The 25,181-nt window shown below is 39.9% G+C and overlaps 1 long non-coding RNA gene across 1 annotated transcript; it reads right to left on the bottom strand.

Moving 5' to 3' along the window:
- Positions 1-5,854: 5,854 nt before the first annotated feature.
- LOC308061195 lies at positions 5,855-24,079 on the bottom strand. The gene is made up of 2 exons (XR_013927119.1): positions 19,901-24,079; positions 5,855-6,235 (listed from the first exon to the last, which is right to left on the bottom strand). It is a non-coding gene; the product is annotated as an uncharacterized lncRNA (long non-coding RNA).
- Positions 24,080-25,181: the final 1,102 nt, after the last annotated feature.

The following is a 25,181-nucleotide window of genomic DNA, read 5'->3' as shown; positions in this document are numbered from 1 at the left end:
AGAGAGTGATTCTAGCAAAAGTGGTTAAGTGGCTCCATAGGACTCATGGCAGATTTTCTTGAAGACTTCAGAGAGGAAGAAAGGAGGTTTAAATAGCACTCCTTGAAAAATATGAGTGCCTGCTATGGCACATGGCTTTCTGTTTATGCCTTTTTTGCTGGGTACTGTTTTCTTCTCCTCCAATGGATTCAATAATCTTCATACAGACCAAATGAAGAAGGCTTTAAATATTAACAGGCCACCCAGATAAAAAGCAGCAGGAGATGGATTTACATGATCTGCCTCTGGGATGGTTATTTAAGACTTTCTTACAGACCTACCTACCTCCTACAACAATGCTGTGTATGAGTGACTGGTATTCTGTGCCTTCGTTGTCTTTACCAGCATTTTCTTTTTTGTTCTTCTTCCTACACGTGGCATAACACTTAAAATACAGAATATGTACTAACACCTTAGGACACTTTCTGAGTAGTGACTTCCTTGCCTGACTCATTACTGCATCTTTCTATACTGTCATCAACTTCATAAAAATTCACTGAATTTTGATAGAATGTGTGAACATTCGGCATTACATCTTTATGTTTGGATTTTCCAGTTGATATCGAGGGAAATTGTAAAAACAGATAAAATTGCCTATTTAGTGTTTCAGACTAGACAAGAAGGAGGTAAAATCTGCTATTCAAATGTGAATTTACTCACTTCTTTCTGCCATGGACTACACTTACTGATTTCCCCTAGTATATGTATAAAGAAGTAAGTAAAAAAATACAGGATACCTAATTTTAATGAGCAGCAACCATATACATTAAAGCCAAAATGGCTTATTCACCAGTCAACTCTTTTTTCATCATAGTTGGATGGAACTTAGTAACACCTGCAGTTTCATTTGCATTCTCATATCCATTTCTACATAAAGAGAAGGGAATGAGATTTGCCATCATGTGTCTTACACTGGGACTGTTATGCATTTAAAATTTATGGTACTTTTAACTGCATTCTAAAAATATCTGGGATTTTTTTTTCCACACAAAAGCAAAAGATACTTTGTATGGAAAAAAAAAAAGGTCTGTTTGGGGCAGGCTGTATAAATCAACATAGTTTCATTAACTCCTACATAGGTTTTGAACCAGGAAGGCTTTTTTGACTGGTTTGACTGAAGAAGTCAAGTACTTTTAAAGCAGCTAACATTAGCAGCAAGGTGAACAATTCCAGGTTTAAATGTGTCTGAGTAGTCCTTCTTCACCTACTACATGTGGCCTGAGGGAAAGGGATGAAAAGCCATAAGACAGACTACAGCAAATAAAACCAATAAAAGAAGCAGTATTTGTAGAATCGTATTACATACATCTTTCAAGAACGGTAAAGCCCATGAACCGCTGCAGCAGCTGAAAAGGAACATTAAGCTGAGGCAGACAAAGATGCCCTCTACAAAGAGAAGCAGAATAAGCTTTGATCGACAAGTTTATATGAAAAACATTTTAGTTTCACTGCCATGGGTGCAGTGAAATTGTCCAGCCATTGTCTTTTTCAGCTTTTATGAGATAGCTGTTCTATAAAATGTGTCATATGAAATCCACATAAAAAACATCTCGACATTTTATGGAAAGCTCCAGATCTTTCTTTGACAGGGAATGTAGCTTGTTCATTCACAAAACTTTCTTCCTGATAGCACTTATTTTCCATATACACTTTGCCTTCTTACCACTTGTTTACCAGCTTTTGATTGTTCCCTCAGGCTTACATGCAGTCAACATTTTATCCATTAACATCTTCACAAGGAAAAAAAATCTCCATCACGGTTTTTTTAATCAACATTTAACTACATGCATTTCTGCTTGGTCCCTAGCAGTCATGTTTGAAAATGCCTTACTAGGAGAACCCTTGGCAAATTCAGCAGACACTGGGAGGATAACAGGCAAAAGTACTGTTTTATCAAAAGATCTGAATGAAAAGTACATTCAAGTGCCTGTTTTCTTGTTCTTTTCTTTCTCTTGTTCTTTTCCCCTTTGTGGGCAATTTTTTTTCTAAATTCACCAACACATTTTGTTCCACTGTCATAGCATTGTTCCCATGGTATTAAGCAAGATTGATGTTAGCCAAAAAAATTCACTCATTAAGAGTTAAAAGGAGGTCTGCATGGTGCCAGACTGTACTGCATCTGTCTAGCATGAGGTTGCTGTGCCATGCTCCTTAGCATCTGGCACTGGCCACTCAGAAAAAGGATGGTGGATTAGATGGATCATGGATGTAATCCACTTTGACAAGATCTATGTTCCTGTGACTCAAGGAACATAATCCAATTATTCAAAGGAGCGAGTGCACCATATTTAAAACCACAGTCTCTTGTGTTAAGTTTTCAGCTGAAGCAATATGATAAATACAGCATGTGTTGTATTTAAAGAATGTGTTAATGAGACATGTTTGTTCAGACTTTATTTAAAGGCTTGCTTTAAACATGAATTTGTGTGTATTTCTGCTAGGATTTTTGCTGAAAGGGGAGAATGGTTAAAATGTAACTCCTGCCCCTAAGGCTTATGTATTACAATGCTTGATGGATGACAGTTTTAATGAAAACACTACTTTAAAAAGGAAAACATAGATATAAAAATTTGACTTCTGAATGATCCTGATACTGTTTTAAGACACTTAGTCCTCTCCACACTTAACTCTAAAGTGCAGCAGAGAATCCTGGTTGTTAAGCTAAATGTAGAAAAAAACCTTTTGTTTTATGTCCTTGTAGCTTTTTCTATTCTATTCTTTTTTTTCCCCCTCCCCAATAAAAGGTATGTATTTATTAAGGTTGCTGTCTGATCTCACTCCATAATTAATGGAGAAAAACTTTGAACAGCAAGTGGATTCTCTGTGACCTGACAAGGCATGCAACCCAATTACAGTTTTTCATGTGGTTTAGAAACAGAGAGGAGGGTGTGTGGGTTTCCTGATGTTCCGTTGTGCAGTGCAAACTACATGACTGTAGTGCAAATTGCAACTGCAAAGGAAGCATTGAGAATCCCTCTTACCTTCCATTCTCAGAATATATCCAACTAAATTATCAAATACAGTTGGATTTGGCAAAAAAGTCTTTGGGAGAAGGGAGGGCGCAGTCAGGAAAAGGAGAAAAGAAGGATAACAAAATGTGTAAGTGCAGCCACTATTTTCCCTTAGAAAATGAAGCTAAATAGTGAAGCATCAACCACCGTGGGTCATCAGACCAATAACTGGTTCGATCCTTACTATTTCTTTGAGCACTTTAAATCACCTGAAAATGGGGCCCTTGAATTCAGTATCACTGGGTCTTTTTTCATGCTATGGAATAATATGTGATTTTAGAGGCACAGAGGGACAGATACTCTTAAGCATGGCTGCACGTGGCTCATTTTAAATTTTCTCTTATTCCACAGATTAAATAGGTTTCTACAGATAGTTCAACTGTTTCTTCTGTGCTTTCACATACTCTACTTGCTCTATTACTGCTTTTCCAGGGTTAATTCAAACAAATGAACACCTCTTCTACATTTAAATCCTACCCTAAAGTTCATCTTTATCAGAAAGTTGGTAAGCTGTTAGTCAGATAATATCCATAACAAAAGCTGGTCTGAGACTTCCTAAATATTTCAGCAGCGAGATATGCTATCAAAAAGGATTTTCCAACTGGTATATCTTCCTCACTTCTGAGGTGTCCATTTTGTGGTTTTCACACGTAATTAGAAGTAGTTATATAACAGCAGCATCGAAAGAAGAAGATTCACCATTATTGAAAAGGATCTGTAGTAAATTCCCCTCTGCACATGGGAAAAATTTAACTTAAACAGCAAATCAAAGACTTGTTTCAGGATATCCCATATGAGCCATTTAACTAGCTAGATACACACAATTTATTACTTGCAATCTGTGGGTCACAGCTCTTACAATTGTAGTCCCATCAGTAATATCACAACCAGCTCTTACACAAATTGATCCAATGAATAACAGAGAAGACATGAACCAAAGTTGAATATCATGAACCTCATTCTCTTCTGAAACATTCTTTTGAACCCATTTTAAAGCACCCTTACATTGCAAAACGTAATGTAAGTTGTGTACCCAGAGATCAGGAGCGTAACACTATGTGAACATAGTGGGTATTTTCTTCACATTGTAGATATGCATTGTTGTTGTTTCCATTGCACACTGATACAAATCACTCAAAAATACCCATAGCATTGACTTTTCACTGCCTAAGTCTTTTGGAATAACTTGTAATTAATACTGATATAATGCAGTTAGCAGAAATATAGTCTGAGCTATAAATGACTCCAAGCATCTTTGGAGATCTTTCCTCATCTAGAAATACACTTAAACAAAACTACTAATCCTACCTACAGTGACACCACCTCACTTTTTCCAATAGTAACATGATCATTATTATAGTTCTTGTTGCCTCATCTGCCTGATTTTATTCTTGTACAGAGAACAGCAATCTGGGATATAACCATATGACTCCTTAGTATCAGGGAGGGGAAAAAAAGAAAAAAAAACTCCTCAGTTTGAGGCTTCTATTAAATTCTAACCTAATCTTCCTCAAAAGCTTGGTATTTCACAAATGGACAATTTTGAAAGATACTGTACATTCAGACCTTGCATCGATTTGCATCTCAAATTCATTTTCATTTACAATGAAAATAATTTCATTTCATTACCATTTGAGCAAAAAAAGATTGCTAGCTTTGCAACACAGATGGAAAACCTTGATTTATGTGAGACAAATCAAATGTTGAGCAATTAATCAGACCCCTCTCTTTCTCCCTAGTCTCCTTTTGCAATTATCAGCTTTACCTGAACAAGCTGATATCATTCATTCTGGATGCTCATTTTCTAAGAGTGCTCGGAAAGTGATAACCCTACTTCATGCTACATGCTTCAGCCCCTATTCCTTTGTTTTTACACCTGTGTAGCTAAATGGAGAACTTACCTTCTTACAGCCTTCAGCCTCATGTTTATCTATCCCTTACTACACAAGTTAATTGTTTCTTGACAGGCATCTTTATTTTGTACTAATAATCTCTAATAAAACATATGATATAGGAGACACATGAATAATTGTGAAAACCTTGACCATGGATTATAGATTCTTTATACTTCCCATGATCCATCCCTTACTACTTCTAATAAATTCTTTTGGATTCCATGATAATATTGATTATTTAAATTTCATGGTGACTGGTAACACAGGCGTAACAGGAGACATTTTAGGCAAAACTGAAGTCTCCTGCGTATCTGATATGCTTATCTTCCCAGGCTCCCATTAAAAATGTTGCTTCTCGGACTTTTCTCATTAGGTTCTTGTAGGGAAGCACAGATAGAAATACATGCCAACTAGCTGATGCACATGCATAACCAGAGGCAATAGTGCCTGTTTAATATATTGCAACCTTATATATATAGTATTGAAGGTTACTGTAATCTAAAAACCTATATACAAACACAGATTTCCTGGTTTTGTATGCTGGGAAAGTCTTTAAGGGAATCCAGTCAGGAATAATTTTCTGGGTGTTTTAAAACCTCATTCAGTTTGCAAATCTAACTGACTGCTAGAGGTGTTCAAGGAGACCAGTCCGTTATAATTCAATATTCTTTTCTTGCCATTATCCAAGATTGCCGCTTTGTTATTCAGCCAATATATCTTATTCCTATAGAAAAGCATTAAACCTTCAATGCAAAGCTAACATTGTGTTTATACTCCAGGTCTGGAATCTTCAGGCTGCTGCAGAAAACAAGTTCCTAATGTAGTTTCCCCTTCTCTTTGGCCATGATAAAAAATTACATCATGATTAAAAGGATCTTCAGCCAATGAAATTTTAACCTTTTTTTAAAAAAAGTTCTTTTCGATGCAGTATGTTTACACAAACAGAAGAGTTCAAAGACAGAGTTTGAGTACTCACCCAGATTTCTCAAAGCTCTGCAGGCAATACCTTTTACAAAAGGCAATCTCTGCTGCTCAGGCGTATCACTGCTGTATCCCAGGTGTGTAAAAAAGCAGGCTGGTAGTTCATTCAACAGGGAACTCATCATTAGAGGGACAAGGGAAGCAAATGTGCATGCACATGTTGGCCTTCTGAATGTGAGCTGTCCCTGTTCTTGTACGACGTGTGTGCCTTGTACCAAATCCTCCTGTTCAGAGCTCTTGTTCAGTCAATAACTACTCTCTCTTAGAGAGCTCTAAGATAAGCACCCATGGAGAAAGAAAGCAAAATGGCTGCAAAGAGAATAAAAATAGTCATTGTTACAGATTTGCACTACCTAGCACTAATAGCTGAGGGTGTCACTTTGATAAGGTGGCAAACTACAAAAGCATTTTCCTGGGTATGAGTATGAGAATGTAAACCAGTGAGACAGTTCCAAATAACTGGAGGGTAGATCACCATGTCTTATGGGTCACACTTTTGATTACCTGTGCCTTTTCCCTCCCCCTTTCCTTTCCCTTTCTAAAAAGCTGAGGTAACAGGGCTGTAAGAAAAAAAAGAAAAAAAAAAAGGAAAAAAATAGAGTAAGTTCAAGCAGTGTGACTAAATGAACTTGGCAGCAGTCCAGAGAGGCTGATATCAGAGTGGGAAGACCAGAGGCTCCAATGGTTGCAGGCTCTGTGGCTGCTGAGTTGGGTCATCTATCAGCTGAACAAGACAGCTGTTAATGGATTGCTTGTAATGAGTTCACTGCCAAAATTTTGTGAGTGGGACAAGGAAGTGCTTGTGGCACTAATGCTTTTGTGTGTTCTGTTGGACTCGGCATGAGCAGCATAGGGCTGGGGGCAGTCGCCAGCCAAGCATGCCCTTCTGCAAGGCTGGGTTCTGACACGCTGGCTTAATTGTCAGCAGATCAACACAGTGAGCAGGAGTGTCATAAATTCTCCTCTTTGGTGCAGTTCCATTACTAATGTCAGCAGTTAACAACTGTTCAAAGACTAGTCCACCATAAAGCTATTTAGAAACCTGCTCCTGTGTGCATGGCTGTCATTTGACAGCACAACAAACAAGCCCTGGCTGGCTATCTAAATACACCAAAGAAGCATCCTTAACGAGCACCACAAGGACAAGGTGTTTCTGTCATAGAAATTTTTCAGCTGTCACAAGCACAGACTTACTTAAGCACATAAAATTTGCAATCTTAATATAGCTTTATGTAGTGTTTTCTGTGTTTTATAAAATATAACAGCTGAATACATTCGTTTCAGTGAGGATACTACACAGAATCATAGACCCGTTTAGGTTGGAAAAGACCTTTGAGATCATAAAGTCCAGCCGTTAACCCAGGACTGCCAAGTCCATCACTAAACCATGGCTTTAAGCGCCACATCTAAGTGTTTTTTAAACACCTCTGGGAATGGTGATTCCACCACCTCCCTGGGCAGCCTGTTCCAATGCTTGGCCACCCTTCCAGTGAATAAATTTTTCCTAATATCCAACCTAAGCCTCCCCTGGCATAACTTGAGGCCATTTCTTCTTGTCCTGTCACTTGTTATTAACCCTTTTTTCCTCTTTGAAACAGAAATGTTGCAGCAATAACATTTTGTTAACACTTTTGTGGTAATATCTATAAAAATCACTGTGTTGAGCAACTATCATCCTATGGTGGCCTAACTTTTGAGTCAGTAACAATTTTTACTGATACGAAGCTCAAAAAGTTGCCTAAATTGGAACACACTTTTCCTGTTTACAATAGCTGTGAACCTACTTGTTCTTTTTCTAGTTTATAGAATTTATCTCACAGCAAATCTCTGTTATAATTATTTTTATAGCTTAGCTACAGCCTTCTGAAGATAGGGAGCTAATCAATTTATTGTCTTTTTCTCCTCATTGCAAAAGAAGGGCTATTTTACTCCTTAAACTGTTTCCCAAAAACCTTATTTGCAGCAGCAACCAGTTTTTCCTATGCTATATAATTTCCATAGCAACAGTGCTTAGCATGAGAAACAAAGCCCTAATTGACTGAGCCAAGTACAATAGCCTACAAATGTTAAAAGAAAGGAAGTAACCTGTTGCAAGTAATTTTCTAAACCTGTAAATCCGCCCCACAACTCCTTTTGATCTTTCTGAGAAAGTGCATGGCACATTGAAAGTTTCCCTCTTTTTTTGCAGGAAACACGGGTGATGAGACAGTGTGGCTTTTTATCCACTTTCATTCACAATATATTTAATTTTCAAAATGGCTTATACAAGAATGCATCTACTTATAAATCACCTTTTAAAAAACCGCTGGTGTGTAGAAACCAAGATTATTTCTTGCTAATTACTAACTTCGAAAGAAAGTAGTATTAATATGAATTCCTCAGAGCAAAACTTCCATCAATCTCTGAAGGCAACCATGAAATTCACATTATGTCTATATCAATTCAAGCAGAAAAAAAAGGGACTTCTACATATCCAGGCCTTTCTCTAACTTCCTCATTGGGGATCTTAACTTTCAACTCCCTAAGTAGGGTAAAGTTAATGCATGAGCAGGACCACCACAGTGCATACTTTGTCCAGCTTGAAAATTAAATAACTAATTACACAATAAATTTATTAATTTCTGGGAATATCAGCAGTAAAGCATTCATTTCCACTTTCTCAGTAACCTTCATGGCAATTTTTTCTTGCCTGAAGGTTCAGAAACTGCTTTTGCTCTCTGTAAACGAGCAGACTGTGCATTAGGGACTAAGGATTTAAGAGGAAGAATGTTGTTAATGTAGCCAGCTCAAAGTACAGTGCAACTGGAAATGTAATGCTCTATTATATCTTGAGTATTAAGTTGTCATTGTTTCCAGTGCTAAAATCTCCAAACTGATGATTTGTTTCCACAACCACTATCAAACTTGATGTCTTTATGCCTTGCTTCAGTTTCCCAATGCATGATTGCTACTTTGTGCTGTTTGTTGGGGTTTTTGGTTTGTTGTTTTGCTTCACAGCAGTCTCTTATTTCCTTCCTTTGTTTTTCCCCTATCCTTGATAGCAGCCACTAACTTGCTTCCAGCTGCAATCTCAGAGGGAACACACCATCTGCTCTCTTCCCCATCAATCCTCTGAGCTCCTCTGTCCAGTGCCAGCAAATACAGGAAGAGTCATGATGACCTCCTTCAGATGTCATGAGTTGCTCCTCTGGCCCCTTGGTTGTAGGAACAGACTGTTCCTGAGCCATTTACAGCATCACAAGAGATATACAGAGGTGGATAGGGAACTTCTCACTCTCGATACGTACCCACACAGGGAAAGGGACATCTCTCCTAAGCAAACATGAGTCAGAAGACATAAGACATAGAAAATACTATAATTCACACTATATAGCAGTAATAAAGGGTCAACATTCATTCACTTTTCAGACTAGACTCACATTTGGTTTCATGGTGAAATATAAGCAAAACAAGTTTTTCCTCTTAATGACCTCCAACGGAATCAAGCACCTGCGAATAATTTGATAAAGAGAGGGCAGAAGAGCCCTTTTTCCAAGTAGTCTGAAGTCAGACTCTAATAGGGTTTGTGCAATGTACTTCCCACACACTGAGGCTGGTATGGAGACCTGAGGTTCGGCACCCAAGAACGTTTTGCACAGTAAAACTGCTTAAGTGAAAAGCAAACAGAACAAAACTAAAAGAAGTCACTGCCATTGGAGTTTAAGAATGAACACAAACCTGGGCTGTCACAACTGTTTTTAAGCTTCATGGGCTCTCCTCTTTCATTCATGTTGAACAAGTTCTGTCATCTTTATTCATTCACCACCTGTTACCATCCTTACCTCTAGGGTAGGTTTTGCTCCTTAAACAATCTTTTCTGTAAATAAAAGTCAAGCTAATACCCATGAAAACTAAATCTTAAAATATACAGAGACCCTCAATAACCGCCACTTACATCAGCACCATTTTCTTTGCCTTTGTCAAAACTGACTGCCACAACAAGTTTATTTTATGAAGGGGGACGTTTGGCTCGCAGATGTCCAGTCAATGCCTACGTCAATAACAAAATGTTTTCTCCAAACTCTGACATTTAGATTTCAAATACCAAGACATTCAAAATTCTGTATTAATGTTCATGAACTTCTGCCAGGTAACCCTTTGCCTGCTGATGTATCTACCAATCTTGTGATAGGACTACAAGAGTACTCCATTATGCCCTTGTATTTTTAGAAATTACTGCCAGTGCATCTGGAAAAGGCAGCCTGGCTTTATGAAAGGTGTCTCATTCCCTTTATGTGTTTCTCCATGTATCTCTCTCTGTGTTGCTCTTTGTGCGGCACAGCCCCAGGTAACACTTTTTTCATGGTTGTATGCCTACCTGTGCTTGAGTGGGGCTCTTGACCAGAAGGGTGTGATGAAATGTGTGGAGACTGTCTTAGAGGGATATTCTCGATCTCTGACAAGCTTGTGGAGGGACAAGGTGAGGGTGAGGTTAGGTTTAGGCGTAGAGCAGTGTGTAGGCTGACAGGGAAGAGGAGGACAAAGGGTGCAACAGAGGGAGGGAGTGCACAGCTTCTGCCTGGCTGGCCCCTGCAGCTCGTCAAAAAAGCAGAAGAGGCACAGGAAAACCACTATGCCAAGGCCCTCCTGCACAGCCTTTCCATGGCGTGCTATGCTGGAGTCAGCTCATGGTCAGACGTTTTCAGCATGAGAAAAAGCTGAAAATTAGAAAGAGATTAGGCAAAGAGAGGAGATGCATGAAACAACATACAGACAAAGCAGTGAAAGTAATATTTGGTACATAATGTGACAGTTCTTAAACTTCTCTCCCTGTGAAGATCAGTAATATAGTGAAGACAGGAAAGAGGATTCACATCAAAATACCTTCAACGTTGTTTTTTTACCAAAATCTTCTCTTCCTCTTACCTACTGCACAGCAAATGAGTTCCCTAAAGACCTAAGAGAAAAAGAACAGAGAGCTAACTGTGGACAAGAAAGTGGGCAGAACTATTATTGATATTTCATAAAGGCAAGTGGAGGCTCAAGGGTAAAGATGCTTTGTTTATTGGTTTTCAGGGAAAGAAGAAAGGGGGGGAAAAAAACATAACAGTCTAAGCCAGAACAAGCTTTCTACCATTTTGTTCTGCTTTGAGCAATGCTCTCTCACTGACTCTTTGAAATTCTACAGGTTTCATCTCAGGAAAAGTGAAATCAGTACTTCTTCTAATGCGCATGTACACACACATTCTACGTGCATGTCTGGTGTACCCACAGATGTGGTGTTCCACAGTGCTGGTAACTGAGCAGTTATAAAACCCAACCTAAGAGCTTGCAACCTAAGTAGACAAGACAAAGGATGAAGAGGATGAGATTTCCCTTGGGAAATTTGCAGAGCTGAATATAGATGGAGGATAGGAACCCATTAAGAAGAACCTTTCATGGTTGACCACTTCGTACTCTTCTGTAAGTATTCATTGAGCATTAAAGGCAGGATGGGGATTAGAGGGACCTTTGGTTTAATCTAGTATAGCCATTCTCTTCTAGTGACATAATTCCACTTTCCACCTCTGTTCCTGGCTTTCTGCTAGGTGGTAAAAAACCAGTAAATTAGATAATGCTCAGGCAGTCTGCCTTCTCCTAATGCTTTAGTTCAGGCAAATAAATTTGGAAGTTTTGGCCTCAACTGTTCATATTGGTAGACTGTTGGTTAGGATTCAGGTTGCCAGTGCACAAAAGGCAAGATTTACCAGTACGGCTTAGTGGCCTGCTGACGTATCAGAAGCAGAATACAGTATTTACCTTACAACATGCTTCTTGCTGCTTTTCAAAGTTCAGCACGCCCTTCAGCTGAATGCCAAAAGTCAAACTTAAGGAATGACCTGAGGGTCAGTAGTAGCTGAGTTCTTAGTAGTAGCCAGAGAGCCAAGTTCACTGAAATCAATGCAGGCTTGCTGAAGGGCAGGTCTACTACCTACAAGTCATTGGTTTCTCGCTTTGTAATTCACCTTTTTTCCACGTTGCTGTGTGATTTAGTTGTTGGTCTCACCTGTTAGTTTCTGCTAAGAGTTCCTTATCACAGGCTACAGATTTCAAGCAATGAGTGAGCTTAGAAGTGATAATGACATAGCAGTGTTCATTGTCCTTGTCCATCTCTGCTCCCTTTGACTTCAAGGAACATTTTATCACAAATAACAGTGGAGCAATTTGGTTCCCTGCAGATGTTGCTTCTGCTCTGAACAGGACCCTCTTTTTCTATCCTCACCCAAGCCTACATCCGTCCCTGGCTGTAGTAACATAAAGTACTGCTCAAAATCCCTGTTCCCAGCAGTAGCACCCCCACAGCTTTCCTGTCTCCAAGAGACTGGCAGCTCCTGCTTCATACTGCTTTCTCTCTACTCTCAGTGAAGTGGGAGTCATTTCTGCATAGATCAGAGAAGCAGCTCTTCACCAAGCAAGTCAATAAACCCCCCAGATTTTCTTTCCAACCAAAGACTCTCCAAGTCAGTAGTCAACTGCTTGATGGTGTTCCACTCAAGAATGCAGAATTTTTAACTCATATCAAATTTCCAATATGATGAGATCTGCAATTGGTTCTCCAGATAGCATCCTGCTTTCATTACCCAAGTTTTCTGTATTTATGCTTCTGACTATACTTTTCTGTCTTGGTGTCTTAAAAAACAAAACTGTTTTAGAATGATAATAGCCTCGAATTACTGCATTTCACCTTTGTCCTGGTTTCAGCTGGGATAGAGTTCATTTTCTTCTTAGTAGTTAATACAGTGCTGTGTTTGGGCTCTGATGTGAGAACAATGTTGATAACATGCTGATGTTTTTAGTTGTTGCTGAGTGATGTTCATACTGAATCAAGGACTCTTCAGTTCCTTGGGCCCTGCCATTCAGAGGGCTGGGGGGCACGGGAAACTGGGAGGGGACACAGCCGGGACAGGTGACCCAAGCTAGCCAAAGAGGTATTCCATGCCATATGACGTCATGCCGAGTATATAAACTGGGGGAAGAAGAAGGAAAGTGGGGACATCTGGCATTATGGCATTTGTCCTCCCGAGTAACCGTTACATGTGATGGAGCCCGGCTTTCCTGGCGATGGCTGAACACCTGCCAGCCCATGGGAAGTGGTGAATGAATTCCTTGCGTTGCTTTGCTTGCGTGCGCGGCTTGTGCCTTACCCTTTTCTCCCCACCTTTCCATTTTGTTATTATTATTACTGTTATTATTACTGTTATTATTGTTGTTCTTACCTCTGTATTCTGTTTAAATTATTAAATTGTTCTTATCTCAACCCTTGACTTTTACATTGCTTTCTGATTCTCCTCCCCATCCCTCTGAATGAGGGGGAGTGAGCAACTAGCTGTGTGGTGCTTGGTTGCTGGCTGGGATTAAACCTCAACAACCTTACAGAAACAAACCTGCACACCTGAAGAGAGCATAAATAACTGAGATTATAACTTTAAGGTGTCCCATTGTGGGGCAGGTTTTTTTGTTTACTTCTCAAAGGAACTTACTGAGGGTAAACTAAGTGGTGGTCAGGCATGGTCTGGAGGATGAAGTATTGGAGGCAAGGCTGTGCAACTGTCTACTCAGTGCAGGATAAGGGCAATATTAAATAGGACTAATGAGCTTGAGTGAGTCAAATGACCTTTCCTTATTTGCTACAAACATCTTTGTTCCTATGATTCAGTTGGTTGCTCAGTAAAGGTTGTGCAGCTCATTTGCTGTATTTTTTACACCAGAAATTAATAAATGAGGCCACAGTGCTCTGCATCTATTCCGTGACCCACTGGTAAGCAATTTTAGCTACTTGCCTACCATTTGAATGAAGTCTTGGGCTGCTGAAGCCTTTCAGTAACATGGTAAGGAGTGATACATAAAACCACTCAAGTGTGTCAATCATGCCTTCAAACAGCTTGTCCCACAGATAACAGCATCTCCATCTTCTCAAAAAAATTGCTGTGTAGCATCACACTGGTAAAGTATACAGGAACTGTTTCTCACAGAGGTTGTTCCTCTTCCCTCCCCCCCCCCTTTTTTTTTTTTTTACAAAACATGCCTGCAAACAAGGAGAAAATGGACATATTAAACTCTGGGTATATGGAAGGATATCAAACAAGTTGCTACTCTGTCTTCACTGTTCTTTAGGATAGAGAAAATGTTCAAATTTTCATCTAATACTGTCTTGCAAAATACACAGTTCAATATTGTCCATCATGTGTAAATATTCTCTGCCTTGAAGAGAAGGAAAAGACAGCTCACGTAATACCTTTTTGGAAGCATGTCCATTTTAGCCAGTTTTGCCCAGAGATCTGACCAACCAGCAGCTAAACTTCTTAAGACCCTTGCATCCTCATTATTCACTGTATACTACTGCTGCATCTGGCTTATATGTACAGGTGTCCCTCCCAAAAAGAGGAATGTATGTGGGGGATAGGGACAAGTGCCAACACAGGTCTCACCACTGGACAAAACTAGGGTCCAGTGGTTCTGAAGCTCTCCCCTGGTTAGATGCAGCTATTTTTAGAGGACTGTGATAAAGAGAAGGGATTTGGCCATGTCTGAGGAGGTTTGACAAGCTGTAATTGCTTTCTAATCTCTTAACAATACATGCTTGAAATTATGCATGTGTTTAAGTGATTCACTAAATTGAGGCTGCAGTTGAAAAATCAAGCAAATTGCTTGGAAGGCTATCTCCATAGATGAGGATATTAGCTACATAAGGCCAGAATAGTCAGGCAGCGATGCCTGAAGTTCTAGTGCACATTTCTCTCCTGTTTCTTACTGTTTCCCATCTGAATTTAAGAGCACATTTTCAGGGTTTTTTTTCCTTAAATAGCTTCTCCTGTAAGTGATACCACAAATCGGTACCATGACATGCATATGCTACAGTGATACATATCTTTTGTTTCCCTTTCTCTTGGTTACCAGCATAGGCTTTTATTCTCAGTAATGCTGTTCTCTCTTTTAGATGATGATAATGTAAATGGATATATGCCCTGAAAGGATAAATAAGGGAAATGACACATAGCAGCTGATTGACAGGAACTATTTAAGTGCTGTCATATGGCTGGCATGTCACTTCGTGATCAAATTCTTCTCCTGCCAGTAAAAATTACATTGATGCCTGGTGGATTTTAGCCTCGCTATAGCGCCATAGCTCCATTCACAGAATTTACTGTGCATCTCATGTGTTTACAAAGACTGGATGAGGAAATCTCCTGTGCTTGCTCATCTCCTGCTCCATATTTGTGTCAGCTCTGCTTGCAGAATAACACACACCTCTAACTGGTCCACAGGCACGTTCAGCAATTTATATGGAGATTTGCAGAGAGTGGGGTCAGCTGGACACATCATGGCAATATGTGGACCCTTCCAATTTTTTTATCAATACAAGAGACCCAACAGATACCTTTTTAGAACCACTTTTTGTCACTTAAGAGCATGACTAAATACAGAATCCTGACATTAGTCTGCTGAAGGTAGTTAAAGAAACTTGCTTACAATATCATCATAGCTCAGTCTGTTCAAGGAGGAAGAAACTGCAATTTCATCTCTCTGTTAAGATAGCTTTCAAGAGCTCTGGTTAATAACAAATTGCAATAACAGTTATTTTTAATTAAAGTCTTCTTTCTTTGACCAAAACATTGTCTTTCTTTTTAAGGATACTAAGTGGTCTGAAATATTTTGCCTAATATAATGCACACTCAAATCACTACTATAAAGACTGAATTTAAACTGAGTTCCTGATCATGACAAGTGTTTACATGCTAAGTACATACACCATCAGCTCAGGTCATCCTGGTCATCAGTTCCCTCATTTAATATTGCTACATTCTGCACTACAGGATGCCTTCTGAGTCAAACAAATTGGGGCCACACGTACAAGTTTTACAAAGCTGCATGTCAGTGCAGAAGAAAGGTGCCACCAGCAAGCAGCAAGGAACATTCCTGCCCCAAGGAGACCATGCACACCAACGTGGACTTGGTATGCTGGAATCAGGGAATTGTACCTTCCCTTCCTCTCCTTGCTCACAGTATTTGTGAGAGTCATATCTGAGCTTGACAGTCATCATGGCAGTGAGGGAAAGAAAGCAACTAGACAAGAGACAGAGGCATTTGCAGATGGCATGAAGCAATGGAGGGCTGGTAGAGTATGGAGACAGATGAACTGTTTCAGAGGCAGTTCCCATTCCTAAACAATTGGCACTGAGGCTGCAAGAGAGGTGGAAAGCCAGTGCCATGCAAGGCAAAAAAAGCAGTGCTGTGGAAAGCAGCACCTGAAGACACTGAGGAAAGGAGAGGAGGGCAGTGATGTGGTGGCTCTATTTTGCATATTAGAAAAAGAAGACAGCATCGATCAGCACACACAACATCTGGAGAGCTGGGATTTGATGATAGCGAAGGAAAAAACAGTGCAGAGGTGAAAGGAGAGAAAGGTATAAAGAATTTTAGCATTGGGCAAAGCAAGGCATCAACATGTACATAGCACAGAGCAAAGACAGGTCAGGCAGAGGAAAGACTGCAGAAATGACATTATTCCTATCTATTTCTGCTCACTGTGGAAATACAATATAATCATCAGCTAACTCTTAACCTTGTCTGTTTATTAACTTTCTATCTAATTACATGATACAAAAATTGATATTAACAGAACACTTATGCATTAAAGATTTGTTTATTCAAGGTTCCCTACAGCAAGCTTCAAAGGAATTATTTAAAAAATCAGAAGTGAAAAGTCAATTAAGAAATGCTTGGGAAATAAAGCTATGACATAGGGAACAAAATCCACTTCAGGGGAATTCTGAAGGTCTGGCAGTCATCAGATTTCTTAAAATCTTACTTAAATTCAATGAAGTATTCATTAAATGAATGCACCTGTTCTGAAGCAGCTGAATGCTCACAGAAAACTTTGGAAAACATTCAGTTTAGAAGGAGTTCTGCCAAATGGCCTATATTTTCTTTTTCTCACATTTTGACACATTGATATAAAAAGCAACATCTTTGCTACTCAGAAGTTCATCTGTTTCTTCTGCTGCTGATTACCCAGATGAAGTCATATTTCTCTGTGATGACAATCATTTTACTAGAACTGCATTTGATGCTGTAAATAACAGGGAATTAGTCACAGAAGCTGATGAACTCTTAAAAAGCAGTGTTTTCATTGAGATGCTCCCTTGTGATTAAACCGCGACAGGAAAAGATCCAAGATGATAGGCATACAGAACTATCCTGACATGAATAAAAATATTTTGTGGCTTTTTCCTGAAGACATCCATTTTCTCTCCAGTAAGTCATACATGATTCAAAAATGGACTAGAACATTTTGAAAAGAATACGTAAGAAAATACAAGGAAATAAATTCCTAAGAAAATCAACTTATAAAAATCTGCTTTTGATCCAGTACTTCAACATATGAAACACATAAGAAATAAATGATAGAAAAAAAAGAAACAGTAAAATACTATTTTTTAGACAAAAACATTCTTCATTTGCACAAAGAACAGAAAAATCTCAATTTGATCTTTTACAACGTGTGTTAAGAATATTTCCCCTTAAATGGTAGAGAAGGATATTAAAAACCCTGGACACCTGTCCCTTACGAAAGCAACCTTTGGTGGCAAACCAGTAACATCTTGGCATCCCTCTCTGTCCCAGCCATTTGAGGATGTTTTCCCTCCTTGCCATGCAGGCTTCCAGCTCATTGTCAATCCCTTTCCATATTATCTGGGTCTTGCCCCCCTTCAGAAAGCAGGTGCGAAGTCAGTCAAGACTAGCACCTACCAAACCAGCCAGCCTGCAAACACAACCTGGTCTTCCTTACACACCGGTATCTACTGCGTCCCTGACAAAACAGGAGAGCAGTCTTGTAAAGAAGGCATTTCTTCTACTTCAGCCATGAGTATAGGGCTTCCCCAACATCTCCTTCCCTTCCCCAAGCTGACCACCACAGACTTTCTCAGCACAATCATCCATCACTGGGGCTCTCTCTTACTCCTGGGGTGCTTTGTAACCATTTTCCAATGTATGGTGTCAGGGAGTCTGCCCTGTCAAAATGTCACTCCTCGTTACCTCTCTTTTCTAGTTCAACTTAAAGACAGTTTGTCCTCTGAAATGCATTGCTCACATGAAAAAAGGTCACATGATGAGACCAAAGCTTGATACAGCAAAAAGCAAAAAGATTTGCACTGCATCTGGGTTACAGTCCTTCTCAGAAACAATAATAACCACTTTCCAGAGAAACAGATGCTCTACCTCCCTAGTTGAGACAGTAAATAAGCTCTACTGAAGTCAAAGCAGTAAATATTCTTTGAAATTTTGATAAGTACTTTCACAGCAAGTTTTACAAATTGATCTCATTTTCTGAAGCACTGGAGACTTGAGTTCATTGCCATTGAGCAAAAAGAGTTAAGTGCGGCAGTACTACAGGGCCCCCATTATATGCTGACAAGAATGTTTTGACTTCAGTGCTCTCTTCATACTGTGGACAAATACCGAGTTGTTTGCCTGTCTGCTCTGCGCTGAAAGTGCATCTGAGGTTTGCAAACACAAAGGGTCTAAACTCACTCTACGTGAAATCACCATTGACTTCTACAGACACAAGAGAAGTCTTTATAAAAAGACCTTATAAGAAGACATAAAAAACACCCTCTTTCTGAAACCTCTTCTACATTCTTGAAAGCTATGCAGTTATTCCACAATCCCAATCTGTTTAACAACAGGAGTGAGAGCTATCTCATCTTACAAAACAGCTCCCCTCTTCAATTTTTTAAGTGCAGACCTAAGTACCAAATAGTATCTCTGACAATAAATGGTGAACTGAATCTGGATTTTGACCAGCAGGATGCACACACTTTACAACTACAGGCCTCTTTTGAAGACATTTGTTCATCTGAACAGTCAGACATGATCCATTAGAAGCTAAACTTAGAGCCAAAAATTCACGTGCGACGTGATCATTTCACCCCTGCAGATGGGTGGGACCATTAGCACACTGATCAAATTACCCCATATTTGTATTCTTTATTAAATACTTTCTAACTCAGTCTGATACAGCAGAAAAGGTCTCTTCTTAATGAATATTCGGCAAAGCACTCTCCTCCTGCCCTGTGCCCTGCTGACCCAAATGAAGTCAGGGACTTCCACACTCCCATTCAGTGCAGCTACTAGGTAATTTGTGAGAGCTGGCTTTCTTGGCGTGTACTTGTGCCTGTGATGGGGAGATCTCTGCCCACCCAAGGGGAGCTGAAATGCTGGGCCTTATCATTTCGTTATGTGAGAAGCCTGAGAGGCATCAAATTTGCCACTTTATCCAGCACAAAATACTGTGTTTATGACACCATTTTAAAGTGCTGCCCAGGAAAGAAAAATCTATTCCTCTGGTAAATGTGGTAATGAACAGCTTTTGCAAAGTATCTCCAGGATGCCTGGTAAAAGCTGGAAATGAGCTTCAATAACCCCTTCACTTATGTTGTAACTGGCTTTACTACTGCCCCTCCTTCTTATAGTACAAAAATCTCGCTCTGAATTTTAGTTATCCCACTATCACCACTAGCAACAAGAGCATGTTTAGTATGGTTATTCATTTCTGAAAAGCTGCTGTGGAGTAGCCATGGGAGGGAATTGTAAGCACACTGCTAACGGTTTGCCTGACCATGTTATAACAGAAATCAATTGTTCCTCTTACAGAAGAGGTCTCAGAGGACAAAATAATGCAAGATCTGAATTGCATCCTAGTTAGGTTATCTGTCTCTGTATCTTTGACAGCTGACAAGGAAATTGAAAATTCCATTTAAAGAAAGAAGGGACACACTCAGATCATCCACAGACAGTTATGCTTTTATCCTATCCACCTCACAGGAATGAGGATACCATGGCAAGATTCTTTAACCTTTCCAGACAATATGGCATGCAACTAAAAAAAAAAAAGAAATTGCACTGTGCCAATAGACTGTGAGCACAAGGAGATTTCATAATTAGGTTTTCTACCTGGTTTTGTTACATCGAGGTCCCCTTCAGTTTTTCTTCAATTTATGAACAGTTGGAGCCTACAAAAAAAAAGGAAAAAAAGGAATGACAAGACACCTCGTGGAAGATGCTGGGACAGGTCAGAGGCAGCGCAGTGGAGCTTTCTAAGTAAGGAGAGAGGGTGGACCTGAGGATTCTCTTAGCTGAAGTAAATCACATCAGGAACATGTACTCATACTCACTTCCAGCTCCACTGAGAAGATAGAGTAAAAGATAAATCCCAAATTACCTTTTATCAGATTATATTGCAAAGTTGAGAGAGGGTATTAGGATGATTGAAGGCTCCTCAGAGCACTGTGACTTAGTGCTACGGTAGAACACATCAAATGCAGCAAGCAGAATATTTCCTTCATCTGAATCTAAAGAATTCACTAATCATATTGCTGTAATCTTTGTTCAAGCTATTGGTACAATAAGTGGGTACTTGGGGAGTCAGCACTACCTATGGAACCTAGAACCTCTACTGTTTATTGGTTTGCATGTGAAAGTGGCTTTTCTGGATGCATTTATTTGCTGGCTTTAAATACTTATATTTATTTGGGGACTGTAAATACTGTTACAAATGCTTAATTGTCATTAGCCCATCTTCCTGATGCATCCCAGATTAAAACTAATGCCTTTCAGGTGGCTGCTATTAAATTAGCCCACTACAACCTGACAGGTATTCTCTAATCAAAAATGTATTGTCTTTTCTGCTTAGGGCAACTTTGGTTGCTTCTGGGTAGAAAGATAATCCCATGAGTAGTCCAAGTGTTTTCAGACGTGTGGATTTGTGTGGACCAGAAGCAAGCAGGAAATGGCTTGTCCCCCTTAATTATTACTATAATTTGTATCTCAGTAGGACTTGTACTAGGTAGTGAAACACAGAGTGCTTGATTAGAACAGTCTGCTAACTCTAAAGACAAATAGAGGGGACAGAAATATTAACATTTTACAGGTAGGCTTTATAGGACAAAGAATTAGTCTGCCATTAATAACATGAGGAAAATATGGTCAAATTAGGACTGAGTCTGGCTCTGGGACTTTCTAATCTTAACTACAAGATAAGGCCTTTGTACTGTGCATCTTTTCTTTACATACATAAAATTTAAATTGCAGCTTTGATGCTGCAGTAGGACAAGTAGCATTATTTTCTCTCCCTTGTCCAGCTGAGGAGGGGAGTGGCAGCACGGTTTTGGTGGGCACCTAATGTCCGGCCAGGGTCAACCCACCACAGGCCTTTTTGGATGCTCAACGTAGGGCCCAAGGAATTTGAGACAAGGATAGTATCTGGGAGAGGTAATGGGCAAAACATGGACTGAATACAGCTAGAGAGTAAAAAGTGAAATGATCATGGGGAATTTCTGTTGTTGTAACTATAGTGGTGAAGGGGTGAGGAGTGGATTGTGTGTAAACTGTGCACTTTCATTTGGTGTGGGGAATTCTTTTTCTTGGTATTAGTGAAGTCTGTGAAGTTTGTGTGATGAATGTGGATCTTAAAGAAAATTCTTAAATATGTGATTCACAGAAGCAAGAGGTGGAATGTAGTGGGTTTGCATGTCAAGGTTTTGGTACCAGGGGGGCTACAGGGGTGACTTCCGTGAGAAGATGCCAGACGCTTCCCCCATGTCCAATGGAGCCAGTGCCAGCCAGTTCTAAGATAGACCCAATGCTGAGCACATCAGTGATGGTGGGGGCACCTCTGCGATAACATATTAAGAAGAGGAAAAGACAAAAGAAGAAAAAATCTGCACCAGGGGAAGAGAGGAGTGAGAATACATGAAAGCAACAACTGTGCAGACACCCACATCAGTGCAGACTGAGGGGCAGGAGGGGCCTCAGGCACTGGAGCAGACATTCCCCTGCAGACCATGGTGAAGACCATGGAGCAGAGCTTCCCCCTGCAGCCCATGTAGGGCCATGGTGGAGCAGATCCCCTCCTGCAGCCCATGGAGGACACCACGCTGGAGCAGGTGGGTGCCCAAAGGAGGCTGTGACCCCGTGGGAAGCCAAAGCTGGAGCAGGGTCCTGGCAGGACCTGTGGCCCCGTGGGGAGAGGAGCCCAGGCTGGGGCAGGTATGCTGGCAGCACCTGTGACCCTGCGGGGGACCTGGGCTGGAGCCAGCTGTGCCTGAGGAGCTGCACCCTGTGGGAGGGACCCACGCTGGAGCAGTTCATGAAGAACTGTAATCCATGGGAAGGATTCACATTGAAGAAGTTTGTGGAGAACTGCCTCCTGTGGGAGTGACCCCAGGCAGGAGTAGGGGCAGAGTGTGAGGAGCCTCCCCTTGCAGAGGAAGGAGCGGCAGAGACAGCGTGTGATGGACTGACCACGGCCCATATTCCCCATTCCCCTGGGCTGTTGCGGCAAAGAGGTAGAGAAATCAGGAATTAAGTTAAGCCCAGGAAGATGGGAGGGGTGGGGGGAAGGTTTTTTTCTGATTTGAATGGTAATAAATTAAACCAATTTCCCCAAGTCGAGTCTGTTCTGCTCATGACAGTAATTACTGAGTGATGTCCCTGTCCTTATCTCTACCCATGAGCCTTTCATTATATTTTCTCTCCTCTATCCGGTTGAGGAGTGGAGTGACAGAGTGGCTCTGGTGGGCACCTGGCATCCAGCCAGGGTCAAACCACCACAATTACAGAAATGGCATTCAGAACCAGATCAGTTCTCTAAATAAACAGGAGTTACAAACAGCTGAAATGGAAATGCACGGTCTATACAGGCAGTATATCCCATCTTCCATCGTTTGAAACAGACCAGACATACCACTCAAGAACAACATCAGTAAAACCACCTCAAGTGCCCTTTGGTCAAACCACTCCTTCACAAAGAATACAAGAAAATACATATATTTCATAATTCTTTGAGCTGACACCAAGTTTTTCACAGAATCCATGTACAAGTGAATCTCTGGCCATATTAGAAAATGGATTACTTTTTTTAAAAAAATTATATATATACTTTCTTACAACCCTGAACAGTCCAAGTGTGTGCATGTACACACATAAACCAGATAGATTGATGAAAATTTTTTACCTGTCAAGTGTGTGAAGGATACCAACCCATGTTCGATATCAAATGCTCATTTGCTAGACAATACTTTCACCAATTTATTTTTACTCAGAGAAAAGTAGTTATTTCACTTAAAATGGGGTTTTTTCATATATTTTATTATGATCTATTCCATTACTAATCTTTGCTTGATGTGGCCCATCAAACTTTGCTGTGTTACGTCTTTGGCAACCTATACCACTAAGCTACTTCTGTTGGTTTTTTGTTACTGTAATTAATAATAAAGTATCTTGGAGACATCTAGGTAAAGGTAATGGTAGGTTTTGACTCCAAACGTTTTAACAAAGAAATAATGCAACAGCCTTACCTTGCTCATTTGACGTAATGAAAACTGGGAGGCCTTCTGAGGATTACTACTTTTGGCAAATTGCTAAGTGGACAAGCAAAAGAAACCATGATAATGCCTCATAAAATCCACCATGTTCATTTATTTTGTATGAATATACTTTAAATTATGTGCAAATATTTAATAATCCATAAAATCCATTAAAAAAAATCCATAAAAACATGAAGGTAATCATGAAGGCAAATTAGGAGTCTTACACACATACATTCTTTCTGTAATTTCTCACCAAGAAAATGATACCAAAGGAAAATAAAAAGGCAAAGAGACCACTTGCTATAAACATAGGAAGTGAGAAACAGCAGAACATGCAGTGCCTCAGCCTCCAAGTCACCACAACATGAAGCAAACATAGAGCCAGACCCTTCTTAGAGGTGCACAGTGAAAGGGCAAGAGGAAACAAGTCACAAGTTGCAGCAAGGAAAAATCCAGGTGGACTTAAGTTAAAAAACATTTGCGCAGTGAATGATCAAGCACTGGAACATGTTTCCCAGAAAGGCTGCAGAATTGCCATCATTGGCATTTGCAAGACTCACACGGACGAGGCCCTGGTCTGAATTTGATGTTTTCCCTGATTTAACTAGGAAGCTGGGCTACATGACCTACACAGAGCTCATCTAACATAAATTATTTTGTGAGTCTGTGAAAAAAATAAAATCTATAGGTCAATAAGGGATTTCTAACCTTGGAAAATGACACTGGGTACAATTGCATCACTGCTGGGTTATTTTCAGGTGGATTAGAATGGAAAATGACACTGGGTACAATTGCATCACTGCTGGATTATTTTCAGGTGGATTAGAAAACTGAATGGTTGATGTGATCCCCAAAACACTTTTATATAGAGCAAAATATCTGATATTTCTGATATGCTGAACTTAACCAATCACCTTTGCATGGAAGCAAAAATAGAATTAATCAGCTAAAAATCAATGTTTCAGTGAATAAATGATTCATCACAGAATTACCTGCATCTGTGAGATGAGTCTGGCAGAAGACTGTCTGCATCTAACTGTAGCGGAAACAATAACCCCCAGTAAAGTCCAGTTCTCTTAGACAGGAATGTAAAAGAGCTTACACACAAGGTGCCATAGAAATGTGAATATGAAAGTCAACACAAATTCCAGTCTTAACTGGCTAAGCAGTCTGTTCCTGGAAATGCTCTGAATTGCGTCAGCTCCTGACATCCACCAGGTATGTTGAGTCCAATAAATATATTTCAGCCATGTCATTCTTTCTGTCATCAAAGCCTAGACAAAAGAGAGATCATCTATGAATTGGTACCACACCTAACAATTCCTCTGCATAAGGAACATTCCTGTGTAGCCCAGTGAACTGGCAGTGGGTTAGCTGCTACTGCAATACAAAAGGTCTAGTCATCAGTCTTGCAGTTATATTTTTCAAGAATGAGGCTTATCTTCTTGAATGAAAAAAGCCTATGATCTTGTTAATAAATATTTCTCAGTCTATGGGCAATTGGTGATACATAAGACACCAGAAAGTGACCTTCAAAATAACAACTGCAAACAAAGCAAAATTCCTCTACACCATTCCCAAACATGTGAGCAGATAAAGAAAACAATTAATTTTGGAAGTAATAAGTGAACATTTTAAATAGGTCTTTTCAACTCACATGAAAATGAAACATCTTCAGGAATGCTGCACAAGATCATCCCATTTTTCCTCTCCCTAGACAACACAGATAGCCCTGGGATAAAAACACTGAGATGCTTTGATTAAGGTAGTCCTCTTAAGGCATGCAGTAAGATTTCACACTGGGATTTCTGAAGTGAGATCAGTGGCTCACAGTTACTCCACAGCAGAGATTTTGAGAACTAAAG

This window comes from Falco punctatus, assembly GCF_963210335.1.
Source record: "Falco punctatus genome assembly, chromosome: 3".
Taxonomy (NCBI): Eukaryota; Metazoa; Chordata; class Aves; order Falconiformes; family Falconidae; genus Falco; species Falco punctatus.
This window is presented reverse-complemented; position numbering and strand designations above follow the sequence as displayed.